The sequence below is a fragment of the Nilaparvata lugens genome, chromosome 3 (assembly GCF_014356525.2).
Source record: "Nilaparvata lugens isolate BPH chromosome 3, ASM1435652v1, whole genome shotgun sequence".
NCBI classification, from domain to species: domain Eukaryota; kingdom Metazoa; phylum Arthropoda; class Insecta; order Hemiptera; family Delphacidae; genus Nilaparvata; species Nilaparvata lugens.
Genome location: NC_052506.1, coordinates 82,710,071 through 82,723,894, shown reverse-complemented (window position 1 = coordinate 82,723,894; position 13,824 = coordinate 82,710,071). Strand labels below are relative to the sequence as shown.

The window sequence follows — 13,824 nt, the reverse complement described above, 5'->3', positions numbered from 1 at the left end:
TCTCAAATTGATGATTCTTCATGGTATTGTTGATATCTAGTAAAACAAGAATTTTTGAAAATACTTATTTTTAAGATAGTTATTCATTTTACTAAAAATAACTTTTAGTTGAGTTATTTTTGGTAAATTGAATAACTTTTTCAAAAATTCATATTATCAGAAAATTTTTGTTTTACTAGATCAACAATACAATTAAGAATCCATCCTCTAAATCTCATGGATTTATATCTTACCGAATTTGAAATGTTCTATCCGAAAAATTCAAATTTCAGGCGCTCATATCTCAAAAAGTAATGATCGAAAAAAATGTTTTCCTGAGAAATCATTTTCATTTTTATAGCTTGATGATATACAAATCGAAAAACTTTGAAAAATATCACGAGTAGAAAGTTTATTTTTAGCCTTTGCACAGCCTTAAAAGGCTTAAACACTCTCAGCTACCTTCTCAATCTACCTTCGTCGTTCAACTATATTTTGACCCAAAGGAATAATGAATTCGATTCTGAATTTTTGAATAACAGGCGGTTGAAGGTTATACTAAAAAATATTCGTTCGGCATTGAAAACCTATTTCTTTTCTCAGGAACAATTGCTGTAGTAGATAGTTCTACAACTTGAGCAAGTAAGGCTAGCTAAACACACACATCGATTTTTGTTCCTACGATTGTTTGCCGTCCTCATAAATTCTATTAGATTAAACAGATGATGTTTGATAAGTTCTTTTTAATCTGATAGAATTCATAAAGACAGCAAAATATCGTACGAACAAAAATCGATGCGTGTGTTTAGGGATTTCATGTTTATTAGTTGGAATAATTCAATGCCTGAGCTTCTTGGTTCCAATGACAGACACAATCATGCTACTTCTGTACTTGATCAAATTATTCCATTGTATAACGGGTTGAGTTGGTTTTACAGCTACCTAATGACATTATTCTTGCGACTGCTCTAGAATCAACCTTTTGGCAATTTGTTGGAGAAAGAATAGTCAGTCATGAGAACCGATTGCAACAACAAAGACGGAGATTGTTGAGAAAATTGTAGCTTGTGAACAAGTTTGTCAGCTATCTCTCTCTTTCACTCTGTTTTTCTTCATCTCTCACATTGTCCTCCATTGAAAACTCAATTCTGTTTTTTCTTCTCCAGAGCAGCGATTGCATTCTGCCATTCTGTGCTATTAATATTTTTCTTTCACATTGTGCTACATTACATAGTCAATCTTTTTAATTTCCTTTTCTAGGGCAGCAATAGTGGCATTCCATTTTCTTATCCACATCTTTATTAAATCATACATCCTGATCTCATACTAAAATTCCTCTCTTATATCTCTACTCTGATACATTCTTCCTCTTCTTCACTTTCCCGTGTTATCGGATGGGCACGTTAATTTATCGGTCCCGGCTGAAGTATGACAGTCGTAAGGCCCATTGACGGCTTGAATAAGAACATAACCTATTTTTTCGGACATTTTATTATTTATCAAAATTTGGGAACAGAATAGTTTTGGTCTAATCCTGTTGTTCTATCCCGATCATATTCATATGATTTGTAATTGTATCAAAAAATAAATAAATAATATCAGGCGGTGAGACCTTCCCGCAAGGGATTCCCCACCAACAAAAGCCATACGAATTTACTTTTTTTCTGTAGCCTTTGGTATCGTTCGCAGTTTTTTTATTTGTTTAAGTAAACTAATGATTCTATTCATAAAATAGTGTTTCTTTTCTGGCTCAAAAGTTTTACAAAATTACTCAAAAATGTCCAAATTGTTTGAAAAATTTGAGTGACATTTTTCGTTTTTTAATTGGTTTTCAAACATCAAAATTTCTAGTTTAGTCGTTAGTTTTGAAGTGAAAATTGGACTTGAAAGTGAAAATATAACCTCATTCTCTTTTCCAAACATTAATTAAATTTCAAAATTAAAATTAAAATTTTCCAAACATTAATTCATAAAAATTTGGGAGAAAGACAGTTGAAGGGCACAGGGGAAAAACGATCAATCACAAAATCTTTTTTCTTCTTTTTTTCTCCTTCTCATTCTCCTTCTTCATCTAAGCTGACAATATTGTTCGTTTTTCCCCTTCAGTTGTTTTCTGTTTTTCTGTCAACAGGTTATGCCTGTTGTTTTCTCCCAATCATATTATTGTATTATACTTGTGATTGTCAATAAAATCATTTATAGTACATCTGTCCTCTATAGAAGACAGAGAAGACGCACCGCTTTTCTGCTATCCTTCTCCACTGCCATTACAGCGTAGACCTCACTGTGTTGCTGATCTGCTGATCAGAGTTGAGGCAAAACCGCACAAGGAATTTGTGTGCAGAGGTCGCCAGTCTCCACACTCTCCACGTCTCCACTGCACCAGTACTCAGTAGACAAAGGAACAGCAAGATGGCGGAGTGGGGGAACCAGCTGGTGACTGGAAGTGACGTCACCCTGCTATGATCAGTGTTCGGGAAGCCAGGATACGAGTCGCACACCTGTGTAGTGCAGTGCTTGCTCTCTCTAGCAGTTCTAGTTCACTGTAGTGCAGTGCTGTCTCTAGCTGTTCTAGTTTAGTGCAGTGCAGTTCGGATGCAAACCGTGTTGAGAAGTTTTTCTCTCGACATTTTCGCTTGTTTTAATGTGCTAGTGTGATGATGTGTCCAGTGTGAGTGTGGTCTTAGCGAAATATTGCTCCATTTATGGTTTGTCTCGCCGTCGGTTGTTAACCTCTATAGTGTGCAGGGTAGAGGAAACGCTTTTGTTTCATTACCCAACAACTTTATAGTATGCTGGGCAGAGAATATAGAATTTAACATTATAGAATGTTACAATTTAGAGAGTATAGAATTTAACATTGTAGAATGTTTCACTTTAGAAAGAGAGTATAGAATTTAACATTGTAGAATGTTACATTCTAGAATCTAGAGAGTATATAATTAACATTGTAGAATGTTACATTTTAGATAGTATATAATTTAACATTATAGAATGTTACAATTTAGAAAGAGAGTCTAGAATTTAACATTGTAGAATGTTACATTTCAGAAAGAGAGTATAGAGTTTAACATTATAGAATGTTACATTTTATACTCTCTGATGCCGTGTGGAAAGGAAACGCTAGTGTTCTTTTAGTGTGCTAAAATAAACTTTTTAGTGTGCTATAGGTAGATAGGAAACGCTGGTGTTAAATTCCTTACCAATTTTATGGTGTACCAGTAGGAAACGCTAGTGTTTCATTCCTTACCATATTTTTAGTTTTTCAGTCCTTACCAACTTTTTAGTGTGCCAGGTAGATAGGGAAGGAACACTTACCATATTTTTAGTGTTCCAGTCCTGAATCAGGGAGGAGGGAAAGTTCTCCAAGATGAAGAGAATTGCACAGGACAGAGAGGAATGGAGAAGGAGGAATCATGTTTAGACCTGCCCTAGGGCAGAACACCAGTAATAGGAATAGTTCTTACTGTTTCAAGATTATCTGTTGTCTAACCACAGAAAATCTGTGATTAGACACAAAATATAGCCCTTTTAGTCATTTAACTATCACAGTACAGGATTATTGATTGTCCTTTGTTGCTATCACTTTAGTTGGTTCAGGAAATAGTCTACCATTTTGATTCAGTTTTGGGAGGATTTGATTTGTAATAAGTAGGGATGTGTCAATTTCCTATTTCGATCTAGTTATAGGAGGATTCTGTTTTTGTTATTGTAGGATTTAGGAGTTGTTTAATGTCCCAATACTCTAGGTTTAGTTAGATTTAGAGGATTTGATTTTGATTACTATAAGAAATTGGAGTTTTTTAATGTCCTACTATTTTGATTCATTTATATGAGGATTTGGGTTTTTTTATTGTAGGATGTATAGGAGTTTGTCAGTGTCGAACGTGAAAGAGTAATTCATTCAGGTGTCAGGTGGTGTTGAACTTTCAGTTACTCTTTGCTGCTTATTTCCCGAATGGTTTCACCTTGTATTTGATGCTATTCTCCCTAGCATACAAATTGATGTAAATAATCAGAGACAAGCAGTGCGCAAACGGCTTATGCATGTTAAGGAGGATCTTATCGATTTGAAGAGGTGAAAAATTGGCAGTTCACCAAACCAACAACGTCAACCTTTCAAGAGATTTGAAAACTATTCATATTTTCTATTTAAATTGAAATCAACCGAGTTGAAGGGGAGTTGATGATAATTTAGAAAATTGTGAGATTGATATGGTTCATTCTGGTCGTGACACATTGTTAAATGAAACAAATTCTTAATGACTGTCTTATCATCAATATGCTTGGCTTAAGCAATGAATTGGCTAAACTATTATGAATCACCTTATTATATCCATTCTACACTGTGCTGGTCACAAATATAGATCAATTCCTTTTGGTACAACCGTAGAATAATTTTATCAAAACATTTGTATTATTATCTTTGTTACAACATATCTTCACATTTTACATGAAAATTGGTAGTATTGATGGCTTATTGTCTGTCTATAAATTGTCAATTTTCGATTTGATAGGTGGTGTTTTGAAGCCTGATATCCTCCAATTAGGGCCGTTTGCACAGTCAAAGCTTAAACTCGATTTAATCAGCTGGAAACTCGATTTAATCAGCTGGTAGCTTAAACTCAAAATGAAACACATGATAACAAACTAGACTTGATACGGATTTAATCCAGTTTAAGATGAAATTTAGTTTAAACTGTCACTGTGCAAACGGCCCTTAGAGTTTCAACATATTCCTCAAACATACGGTTTGTACGGCAAGGTGGAAAATACCGTTAGATTTCTTCACCAAAGATCAAGCTATTTGATTCGACATCAGGATCTTCCTGTTGTGGATAGTAACACAGATTCAAGATTCTGTTTATTTAGTCTATGATAGTACTTTTTTTTAATATCTCGCTATAATCTCCCATTATTTTACATTTTTTGTAAATATCAATAATTGATAACTGAATAATCTCTCAATAGTTGTCGAACTTCCTGTTGTGGATAGTAACACAGATTCGAGATTCTGTTTATTTTGTCTATGATAGTACTTTCAATATCTCGCCATAATCTCTCTTTATTTTACAATTTTTGTAAATATCAATAATTGATAATTGAATAATCTCTCAATAGTTTCTTTTTTGGCATCATCAATTGATAACTGAATAATGAACTGAATGATCTACAGTAGATCTTTCAGATAATTGTGAATTAAGTAGTAATAAGAAATGCTATCATTAACTGAATAAATGAATAGATATTTTATTCATTTTACTTATTTAAATATTTCCTATTTTAGTGATAATCAAATATTTCTTCTATGTTTGGTTCTGAAGCATCTAATTTAAAGATCTACTTTGTGAAAATAGTTAAGGACTGAAAATTTTCTGAAGTGAACAACTATAAGACTTAAACTATTTCGGACTATGTGTAACCTTATCTAAATTTGGGAGAGGAATAGCACAAGGTTACCTTATTTTTTCTCTCCCTATCATTTTGATGATGTACTTATTGTATGAATCCATAAAGAATGAACAATAAAATCAATAGAAATTAGTAAGCTGAATTGATAAAAATAAGTAATAAGAAATTACATTATAAATAATATAATATTGAGTAATAATGATAGATTAATAACATCTGAATAAAATTAATAACTGATTTCAGGTCAGCTCCCATTGTCCTAGTTTGATGGTTAGAATTATTTAGTAATTCACATTTCTATATTAATTTATTAATTAATAATGAATTAATTATTATTTATTAATTTATTTCAATTCTTTACAGCCGTTATTGCTGTATTCGTCTTTTGTCATTGTTTATGGGTCAGGAGTGGAGGAAGTAACTAACTTGTATTTAAAGGATTGTCATCCGAACTGGTCTATGTAGGTAATAGTTGGTGGATTGTATTTCCAGTCTCATGAGATGCTTACGTAATATTCAAGGAAACTTCCAATGTATCTCGAATTTCATTGAAAATCTCTCTGAGAACTTGTGATCAATTTGAAACAAAATTCAAAACTACAATATTTACTAACAATGAATGACAATTTGTTTCATCCTATTTATTCATTTATCTACAGTATTTGTTTATCTATTTATTTATGAAGATTAGTAATTCCACATTTGTTTCTTCAGAGAACAAACAGAAAAAATACGGCAATCTATGAAATACAAAATTCTTTAAAAAAATAAATAAAAAGTAGGCTACTATCATATTCGGCTTTTTATGAAGATTAGTAATTCCACATTTGTTTCTTCTGAGAACAAACAAAAAATAAGGCAATCTATGAAATACAAAATTCTTTAAAAAAATAAATAAAAAGTAGGCTACTATCATATCCGGCTTTTTGTTGTCACAATTCGAATCCAAATTCAAATCTATTTCGCATTTATAAATAAATGTACAGAAATCAAATAGTGACAATACAATATTCAACTAAAATTGGTTTTATTATTTATTTATTTAAACATTGATACATACAATATAATTCTCAACTATGAATGATTGGGAAAGGAACAACAGCCTTAAAGCCCAAAACTGATCCTTAGATAGAAATTGTCCAAAAATTGGTTATGTTTAAACTTCATGATTATTGTCCAATTTTGAGTCCAAAATATATTTTAACTAGGAATTTAGAATTTAGTTATTCGAATAAATATGGAGGCAAATTCAAGTTTGCATTATTATTCAACTATTATTTGAATAAAAATAGACAAATAATCTAGGTATCTCTACTCTTTGATTATATTTTTTAGCAACACTCAGTTGTCCAAAATATTTATAAACTAGGAATTTAGAATTCAGAAAAGTTGGAAACCAAATTAAATAAGAATACTTCACCAAATCATCACTGATAACTGAAAAATACTGTATCAATAATTGAAAATTCTCTTGAAAATAAACTCAAACTTGTTCCTAAAACAACTTCATTTTAAATGAAGTAATAATTAAATATAAAATATTAATATTTTCTTGATTCATTCTTAATATTTTTTAAATATATTTTTTCTTGAAAAGAAACTCAAACTTACTCCTAAAACAACTTCATTTTAAATGAAGTAATAATTAAATATAAATATTTTTCACCTTTTTCAAATGCTGTGCATCATCTTCAGCTCACTTTGACTGTTTCCCACTTTTTTAGTATTTATCTACAGTATTAAATCCACTTTTTCCGTTGTTTCTCAATGCTATATCAATCTACAGACCACATTCTGTCAGCAGTGATAGTCAGTTTACCACAGACTCTTTTTACATCAGAACTTATCGATATTTATTCAAGCTCTTCCAGAACTCAAATCAATATTTCAATTTCCATTAACATATTATAGACAAATCGGATTCTGAATGGCGTGCTTCATATCTAAAACTTACAGTTTCTTCAAAGTAAAACTGAATGTTTGATAATTCTCATTTTTGAAGTCTATTGATTTTTCTGACTTATCTCTTGTTTCTGTTATATCGACCTGGTTTCAGTTAAGATCGTACACTTTAATTGTGAGTGCTGACCTGCTGACAGTTATTAGTCACATGAGCGTAATCTGCAGTTAACAATAAGGAAAAGCCACATTTCCCACGTGTAGAGGAGATAGCCATCTTGAGGTGTCTAACGGTCTGAAGTCGCGGTGTACTGTCTGAATGATGTCCAAAATATTATTTCTGAAATGTATGATTCATTGTACACAATAATCTTGATTTCCTTCATTAATCACTGACTATAGTCAGGTCCATGTTATAATGGCAGTAATAATAATAATATCGAGTGACCTGGCTGGCTCAAGTCTGGTGTCAGAGTTTTCAGGTCGCAACTGATCAATTTCAGGGCCTCTGACATGACCTAACGACTCTTCTTAGGCAGCCGGGACCGACGGTTAATGGCAGTGTTTAATAAGCAATGGTATTTCTATCCTTGTCTATCATTTAACAAAGCGTATAGCGCAAACTCTTCCTCGCTTTGCGCTGTTGCCAGATCGTCTTTTAACAATGTAGAATTAGTAATTAATTAACAAAATATTTCATCTTAATTTAGAAAATTCATTATAAAATGATTGAAAAACATTATTTCTTGCTTCATAAAAGATAATTTATTGTTCAAAACGAGAATTAACAGTTAATATTACATCAATAAACCTGTATCAGCTACCGTCTATGGAAGACGTTGGCAAGACAAAGGACCGGCAACGTTGTTCTCCTATCTTTCTTCACTGCCATTATAACGTGGACCCCACTATAGGCCTACTGTCCAAAATATTTTCAACGATCAAAAAGGCTTTCCTTAGTCTTGTGATCAAACCCTGACACTCATAATTCAGGTGCTATGTATATTAGAAATTACTATGCTTCTCAAAATTACTAAAAAATTCTCCCAGATGAAGATTTGGGGGGGGTGGAATATTTTTGAGTCTAAAATCATAAACTTTTACTACAAACTAGAGGCATTGATTTTATGTTAATCATATGTCGAAATTATTTTTCTCTTTTCTCTCTCTTTTGGTAGAGAGTTAGTGGAAAAAATACTTCCAATATTCTTTCCAAAGAATGGACATTGATATGTCCAAAGCTCCGCCAATTTATGTAGATGCATAACAATATTATCTATAGTAATTACAAATTGTTTTCTTTTCATATTATATACAGCTCAATAATTATTTTCTTAATTTATATTTTGTAAATTCATCTATATTTTTGCTGTATTGTAAGCTATTGTATATAAGTGTATAAGCCAGTATATATTGTAATCCACATAAATAAAGTACTCAATCAATCAATCTCTTTTTATCACAATGTAGGTATTCTTGAGAAAACCTCTTGGACTAGAATCCATAATGACTTTTGGAGCTCATTTCGTATTCAATCTCTCATCTATTCTAATTCTTTTGATAGAGGTTTACAGTTATTCCAACCTTGGAGTAAAAACACAAGTGTTCCTTCTTCTGTGCCCTAACGAGGCCGAGACATAAACATGGATATCACTGTTTTAAACCAATTAGGCCTATATTCTTGACAATAATAGTAGCAAAGATGATACAAGTGTGAATTTGATTGTATTCTTCTATGATAATTCTGAGATTTATAACAAATCTTCACATAAGTTTATTTCGCAAAATTATAGTTTGGGATACCTATAACAAATTATCACATATTTCACAAAGATATAGTTAGGGATACCTATAACAAATTATCACATATTTTGACTTATATAATTTGGGATACCTATAACAAATTATCACATATTTTGACATATATAATTTGGGATACCTATAACAAATTATCACATATTTCACAAAGATATAGTTATGGATACCTATAACAAATTATCACATATTTTGACAGATATAAAGGTGTTTGAAAAATAACTCTCTAGTTTTGATGTGTCATAGAATCTGTAAAAAGTGATATACACTATTCTAGTTTGTGGTGTTTGATTCAGCAACTGTCCAAGTTCCGCCCCCCTGCAGTTGGCAGACCTGCTTGACCTTAAGACGGCGCCAGGGAACAGTTCCTTCAGTTGACACTCGCTTTCCGGGAAGGTGGATAGGGAGAGCTCGCCCAACTGCTTGGCCACCATGAAGCCCGGACTAAACCCCTCTGGACTTTTTCTTTTGGGGACACATAAAAAATGTTGTGTACAGTGAAAAAATCCGAGACATAACCATTTACGAGAAAGAATCGTCACGGCGGTTGGGACAGTTACACCTGATATGCTGGTGAATACATGGCGAGAGCTCGAAAATCGTATCGGCTTGTGGAGGGCAACAAATGGATCCCATGTTGAAGTGTACTGATGTTGAACAAAACTTGAAGTTTTCCATCAATTTACACATTAAATTTATACCTAAAACTAGGGAGTTCTTTTTCAAACATCCTGTAGTTTGAGATACCTTAAATTTTGCACGGATGCAGTTTGGGATCTGATGTTGAAACTCGTTAAATGATAACTAATTACTTTTTGAAATGTTTAGCAAAAGTGGTTCAACAAAGCACTCTCTATTCTGTGGCCTTGTCTTCTGATTGGAAGAATCAGACCGGTGTGAGTCACCTACTTGATTACACTTTCACTCCGGGTCTTCCCACACTAGGCTGAGTGTAGGCCGATCACTGAAGCGGCTCTGTGTTTGTGTTTCTCGTTATTTGGCGTTATTTCTGTCGCAGGTGAGCTCGGTTCGGTTGTGAGTCATTGCCTTCGATTGAGATGGCAGTGGCACTGATTTCACCTCCGCCACACAAAAGAACAAAAGGCGCTCGGTTGAGAAGATTGGCCAACCAACGGGTGAATTATTGCGGGGGAAAATGGTGGGAGTTATCGTAGATGTGGTTGGAGTTGTACTGCACTTGTGGGAGAAGTGCATTCATTATTAGCTCAGCCTAGTTCTTCGTCCATAATTATATTATCATTATAGTGTTTTGTACAATAAATAAATCATCAGATACATTGTTGGCTCAACCCCCAGCATCGCTTGAAACTTGTTCAAGTGCTTGGGCAGGAAATTCAACTCTATTGTTGTTTGTCTAGAAGATGTAGTCGTTCCAAATCTATTTTTTCTCAAGCTATTTTCATGCATGTTAAGAATAGACGTTATAGTAGGTAACTGCAGTTTGTTTTCTTCGCAAAAAAACTAATTGAATTTGCATCGTCCGACTCTGCTGCAATTAGCGTTCCACGTTGATACAGTAACCTCAAAATACGTGTGAAAATTCAGGCTGTCTACTTCTAAGAAGGCGATCTAATTAATTATAATATATTTGTCTATGGGTTTAGAGCAATAAGGTGGCGATCTAGCTCATTATAATATGAACATTTTCATTAATATTGTCTTTTGGTTTGAAGCAGATGTAAAAGAAAGTAATATGATCAGCTTTGATTGATAGATACAAGGAAAATCATTTTTCCTACAGATACCCTGAAAAGTGACCATTTCTGCACTGATTGCAGGCTGCAAAGAATCACTTTTCCGCTCTAGTGCGCAAAGTAATACTTTGCGTACTCCAGATTTGCAGCATGACAACGCAAAATAGTAGGTTATATGGAGCACCAGTGCAGGAAAATCAAAATTATGTTGGTAACAGTGACTGTGGTGCACGTTATAATATGGCAGTGGACAACGATGACAGCGACAGCCACCACATTGCCATGTGCCGCCTTCATTCATTTACTACATTATTATTATTGAATTTTAAATAAATTAAGGTTTTTATTAATAATAAAATTACACAGAAAAAAATCTGATGGATTTCAGGGAATTTTACCCATAATTACCCACTTTTCATATTCAATGGTAACTGTAGGAAAAATTTAATGTGAAATACGTGCGCAAAGTTCCTTTGCTGCACTCAAGAAACCATTCCGCCCTCGCCTACGGCTTGTGCGTAAACGTTTCTTTCGGTGCAGCAAACTGTCACTTTGCGCACTAGTTGCACAAATAACTATTTTCAAAAATTTAATGATGAAACAATAAGAAAAGGTGTATTTTTATGTAAGGTGATGTGACGTATTGCAGAATTATCGCAGTATGCCTACCAGTTTATATCTATTCCCTTCAGCTCGGACTGAAATGTTTGAATGATGATGAAATGTTTGTAAGATCTATAAACTATATAAAATAATGAATACCCTTTCCAAATGAAACCGAAAGCGGTTTTGGTGATCATTTCGAAAATTATGAAATTACAAATAAAAATCTCAGTACCCTTTTTAAATTCAATCAATCAATCAAATTTCATTTATTTAAGTAGTTGCATATAAAAGACAAGCTTCACAACATTGAATCGTCACAATCAATAAAAAACACAGAAAAATACAATAGTGCAAAGAGGAGACGTCAAAGAAAAACACTGTCTTAAGGAACACCCCCTGGAAGAAATCGATTAATTTCAGTTGATTTAAAGGAAATTTTTATTCTGTAATAATTATTCTATCACAACATGTTTCAACATTGATGCCATGTTGTGATGAAATAATTCAAAAAGGGTACTGAGATTTTTATTTTTCTTCATATTTATATTACAAGTAGCCCTATACAGAAAAGAGATTATGAAATTACACATTCCTCAATCAAGCAAATTGTTATCCATCAATGTAATGTTGTAAAATACAAAATGAAAATGGAATAGAAATAGAAATGAATGGACATTTTTAAATTAGAAAATGGGCTTAAACAATTCTGGGTTTAAATTAGAAAATGGGCTTAAACAATTCTGGGTTTAAATTAGAAAATGTGCTTAAACAATGTGGTTTTCTCAATGCTTGTAGTCTTCTCAAACGTATACTTTCTTACAGGTAACCTAGATAAGATTGCTAGGTGTATGTAAAATGATGTGTTCATGAGTTGTTGACTACTCAAGTATCAGTTAGGTTCTTATCTTATCTGTGGCGTGTTGCTGTGTTGTACAGCGCTGACGCAATTGCAGTGCGTTCTTCAATTAATTGAAGCCGAATTCGTAGTGCCGCATGTAGTTTGTCGGTGATCACCGCATCGCGCCGCGGCTGTGAAAAGTGTGTTTTTTTTCGGTCTTCTCCTCTCAGGTCGGCCAACTGTTGAAAAGTAACGGCTCATGACCTCTTGCTTTGCGTCATGCGCTGTCGACGACATAGCAATGCCAATGACTGCTCAAACCAACTATTCTTTTATTGGTTCGTATTCCTCCAACTCCTCCAAAGCACAGAAGGAAACTCATTATTTGCTCCGTGTCCAAAGTGTCCTGTCATTCAGCAGCTTGCTTCTGGAGAATCTTTTTTTCTACTTTCCCTGCTTTATTGTCAGAGTTTCATTTCGATGTTTTATTTTTCATGCTGTTCCTCTCTGATGTTTTATTTTTCATGCTGTTCCTGTTTGAAAACATTTTTGGTTGGAGTCTCATTTTTGCTTATTGTACTTGAAGCAGGTACTTCTTCAGCAGCTTGCATCTTTTCTTCTACTTTCACTGCTTTATTGTCAGAGTTTCACTTTGATGTTCTATTTTTCATGCTGTTCCTCTCTGATGTTTTATTTTTCATGCTGTTCCTGTTTGAAAACATTTTTGGAGTCTCATTTTTGCTTAGTGTACTTGAAGCAGATACTTCTTCAGCAGCTTGCTTATTTTCTTCTACTTTCCTTGCTTTATTGTCAGAGTTCGATGTTTTATTTTTCATGCTGTTCCACTCTGATGTTTTATTTTTCATGCTGTTCCTCTTTGAAAACATTTTTGGAGTCTCATTTTTGATTGCTTAGTGTGCTTGAAGCTGAGAAGTAGTATTGTGGTTAAAAATAGTGTTATCAAGTCTGATGATCTCTTGGAAAGAGGGTTCATTTCCAAATATAGAGTGATGTGATATAAGTGAACAGTATTAAAAAAGCATTCGTTTTAAAACTAAATCAATTAAATTATTAAAAAAAGAAACTATGGGCTAAACCAGATGGGGCGTTTTTCAGACGAGTCGGCAGGGCAGGAATGGTAATAATGTCATCCTCTATTTTTGAGTTGAAACTGTTAACTGTGATCCACAATCCACAGTCTAGTGAATCACTAGTCTTTTAATCTTATCATCTTTAATAAATGTCAAGAGAAGTTTGTTACAACATAATAATGATAAGAGGTTCACTTCACAGGAAGCTTTCCTGATTCGGGAATCAGCTGATAATCAGCTAATCGGAGAGCTTCGTGCGCTGTCGACTCATGAAAAACGCCTCATGTGGCTTGGCCCTTATTCCAAAGCTGTACTGATCATAAAAAGCGTACGGCGTGTGTGTATGGTGCTTGAAGCTGGATTATCAGTGTCACTTAAAGTGACCGGTACAGTAACATTGTTATTTCCCTGTGTTCTAATGGGACAATTCATACTCGATCGGCCGTGCTGAATTGTTCAGAGCTCATGA

The 13,824-nt window shown here is 33.5% G+C and overlaps 1 protein-coding gene across 19 annotated transcripts in view; it reads left to right on the top strand.

Annotated features, from left to right (window-relative positions):
* Positions 1-13,824, top strand: part of LOC111043296 (serine/threonine-protein kinase MARK2) — a 284,820-nt gene that overhangs the window by 168,386 nt on the left and 102,610 nt on the right. For 2 of the 19 annotated variants that reach the window (XM_039424822.1, XM_039424819.1), the window contains exon 1: positions 2,448-2,687. The exons of 15 other annotated variants lie outside the window; for them this stretch is intronic. The gene's annotated coding sequence lies outside the window, so the exon portion shown is untranslated. Of the gene's footprint in view, positions 1-2,447; positions 2,688-12,409; positions 12,603-13,824 lie in introns of those variants that run through there. 2 more of the 19 variants (XM_039424821.1, XM_039424820.1) reach the window with 2 other exon arrangements.